This window comes from Lissotriton vulgaris, chromosome 4_1, assembly GCF_964263255.1.
Source record: "Lissotriton vulgaris chromosome 4_1, aLisVul1.2, whole genome shotgun sequence".
Lineage (NCBI taxonomy): Eukaryota > Metazoa > Chordata > Amphibia > Caudata > Salamandridae > Lissotriton > Lissotriton vulgaris.
In genome coordinates, this window is record NC_141691.1 from 74,465,893 (window position 1) to 74,469,549 (window position 3,657).

The 3,657-nt window shown below is 45.5% G+C and overlaps 1 non-coding gene across 1 annotated transcript; it reads right to left on the reverse strand.

Moving 5' to 3' along the window:
- Positions 1–2,947: 2,947 nt before the first annotated feature.
- On the reverse strand, positions 2,948–3,031 carry LOC147718396 (small nucleolar RNA snR60/Z15/Z230/Z193/J17). The gene has a single exon (XR_015295382.1). It is a non-coding gene; the product is annotated as a small nucleolar RNA snR60/Z15/Z230/Z193/J17 (small nucleolar RNA).
- Positions 3,032–3,657: the final 626 nt, after the last annotated feature.

Consider the following 3,657-nt stretch of genomic DNA (forward strand, 5'->3'; position numbering starts at 1 on the left):
TGCAATGTAAGCACAGGAGAGTCTGATGTGAGACCGTGGTGCAGATACTGGGACAGGGGTTAAAGGTGAGAGCCAGGGTGGCAGAGAGAGGAGCTCAAGTGAGCCCTACAGACAGCCCGGGTTATGTATAGCGAGGGAAACATAAAAGTGATGGGTGGATTGCCTGTATTAATCTCAGTGCCTGGGAATTACTCTAGGCCACAATTCACTCCATCTTTATTTACCTCATGCCACCTCAGACACTAGTGATATGCAAATGAGCCTCAGTCTTCCCACAATACTATCAGTCCAGCCTAAACTTTAAGGCAAGTCTCCTCTGAGAAGTACCACAAGCACCCTGAGACCTATTTGGTCCCTTTGGGCCTCGTCAGTAGTACAAAGATCGAGTTTTATGGCGTAGTGAGAACGGGTCCCACCACGGCTAGGCATACATGCCACCCTTACTTTGGTGTAATGAGGAAACCAAAGAGGTATGCTCAGACATGGGTGTCATGGTCACTGTGACATATAACTGAAGCACCTTACTGATGAGGCCCAAATGGGACAAAGAGTCAACAACAGACCCTGTGGTCCAGTTCGTGACTTCTCTATTCATGGGGATGTGCCCTCGGCTGCCTTAGTCCATTGCAGGCATTGCCTCGCATTCCCCACAGGCCCTGCTTCTGAGGTACTGTAAGCTCAACGGAGAGTTACCCTCTCTACAGCCTGGATCATTTTGGAGGCCATTAAGGTATTCAAGATGCCATCCATTTCCTCTGTGGCATTTCTTTCTTCATCTCTGTAGACAGCCAGTGCCAGGCAGGACCGTACTGGGAGCCCGAAGCAGCCCTGGCAATTTTGATGGCCCAGCCCCCCCTGCTGCTTTCGTTACAGGGGGCCGATAGAGCCGCACCACTGCAAAACCGGACCCCAGTAACAACAAGCATTTACAATGCAATGGTCTCGGCAATATTATAGGTAGAGCTATTGGTATTGCTCATTATTTTTTTTTATCTTTTTTGTATCCCTAAATAAATGGCATTGTCATTTCAATTGGTATTAGCTTTTTTTTGCATATGTGATACCTATTGCATTAGCAGAGAGAGAGTGAGGTAGTGAGAGAGAGTGAGGTATTGAAATAGAGAGAGAGTGAGGTAGTGGGAGAGAGTGAAGTAGATAGAGTGAGGTAGTGAGATAGAGAGTGAGGTAGTGAAAGAGTGAGGTAGTGAGGGAGAGGGATGTTGTGAGGTAGTGAGATATAAGCATAGAGTGATGTTGTGATGTAGTGAGATAGAGAGAGGTAGTGAAAGAGAGTGAAAGTGAATTAGTGAGATAAAAAGAGTGAGGTAGTGAGATAGAGAGTGATTGAGGTAGTGAGTTAGAGAGAGAGAAGTTGTGAGATAGTGAGATAGATAGAGTTATGTAGTGAGAGAGAGGTAGATAGAGAGTGAGGTAGTGAGAGACAGAGAGTGAGGTAGTGAGAGAGAGGGATGTTCTGAGGTAGTGAGATAGAAACAGTGAGTGAGTTTGTGAGGTAGTGAGATAGAGAGTGAGGTAGTGAAAGAGAGAGTGAAAGTGACTTAGTGAGATAGAAAGAGAGAGAGTGAGGTAGTGAGATAGAGAGAGAGTGAGGTAGTGAGTTAGAGAGAGTGAAGTTGTGAGGTAGTGAGATAGAGAGTGAGTTAGTGAGAGAGTGATGTAGTGATTTTTTGAGGGAGTGAGTCGTGATATAGTGAGAGTGAGATAGTGAGATAGAAATAGATAGAGTGAGGTAGTGAGATAGAGAGAGAGTGAGCTAGTGAGATAGAGAAAGAGTAAAGTTGTGAGGTAGTGTGTTTGAGAGTGATGTGGAATGCATGCTAACAATAAGCAACAAACAAGCATGCTACAAATACCTCCCACCCCAAGACCGGCACTTACCTCTCATGCCGCTGATCAGCACGCATAAGCTGTCAGGAGAAACAAGAACAATCTATCCAAGGCTCATTAGCGCTCGTTCAACTGCCCATGATGGACCTGGCATAAAAGGCAACAGTTTCCTGATACACCGCAAAACTCTCCAGGCTCAAGAGAAACGAGAGCGACCTCATCAGCGGGAGGGGGCGGGAAAAAGACACGGACAGCGGGAGGGGAGCACCCCTGGGAGTTGGTGGGCCTGCTTTGGCCTGTCTCCATCGAGAGAGCCTGCTGTCACTTGGGAGCAGGCCTTGGGTTAGAGGGATCCCTCAGAGGCTGCAGCGACTTTTGTAAAGTGATCTCCAAACACATTCCCAAAACCCCAAACAGGAGGTGAGGAAGGACCAGGGCACCAGAGCGAACAGGCAAGGCCCAAGCTAGTTAGAGGGGCTTTAAGGGGAAACAGAGGCCCGGACTGGGATTTGAAGCGCTGAAATCCGGATCACAGTTCACCAAAACAACCACTCGACTCGAATTTTAACATGCTGTCAAAAGCAGAGAGGGGCAACACCGGATAAAAAATACCAGAGAGCTTCAAAGAGCAAGCAAAAAATGGCATTCCAAGGACACCACAATTTTCTTCCATTTTATTATAAAATAAAAAGGTTATTTCCCTTGGGGATATCCAGGGCCCAGATGGATGAGTTGGTGCGTTCTGAGCTTTTAACATCGTTTGAAGGTTATTCAATAATGAGTTACATATCTTCTCATTTAAAAAGCTTTTTTTTCTCTTTATGAAATACTCCAATACTTACTAAAGCATTTTTTGTTAAACCTTTCAATTGAAGCCGCTGTACATCCCTTCTTCCATTTCTTGGAATTTAGTGAACGATGTCATAATAATATATATCGCATCTTGCAATTTTCAGGTTAAGTTTAGTGTGCTATAAATTGTTTTGGGATAGTCTGAATATTCATATTAGGTTTCTTGCTTTTGCCACCTAAGCATTTGAGGAAAGAAGACAAAAAGCGGGCATTTTGAACAGGTGACCCCAAACTACCAAAAAACGATTGCATACATCAGATAGGAGCGAAAGACAAGAGCTCTTATTCACCACTGTTCATCTGCTGAACTATGTGATCATCATGATATCGATCTCGGCGCAGACCCATCGCGTGCTACTATTATGCAGTACACACTAACAGTACTACATGCCGGGCACCCTCTAAGAAACACAAAGGAATCCTGCCTGAGAAGTCGTTTAACTAGGGCAGGGGCTAGCACGCAGCACATGCCCTCGAGCGATTTATGAAGTTTCATGCAAAGCTCTCTGGTGATAAACGTGTACTTCTGATAGTGTGACTTGGCTAAAAACGATTAAGTAAAATTACATCCCTTTCATCAACAAAATAACCATATCAATCTAGTGAGGAAAACAAACTGACACGAGAATTTAAACACCTTCAACCACCACTTACCAGCTTCATCCGGGCACGTCCTGTTTCTCCAGCGCCACGTCCATTGGCAGCCCACTGAAATGTAATCAGCTTGTTCTCGGTCACCTCAGACCCAGTGCAATTTTCAGCAAATGTGGTCCTGCAATTATGAAAGCAGTATTTTAGTGAGCACGTTATCTACGGGTACATTTCCATGCCAGTCAGCCCTGTGCACTTTCAGCTCCAAGTGTACCTTGTTACGACACATTCCCGAGTTGCAGCAGCACTCTGCATTCAAGATACCAGTTGCGATGCTGAGATCCTGTGCGGGCAGGACACAGACAG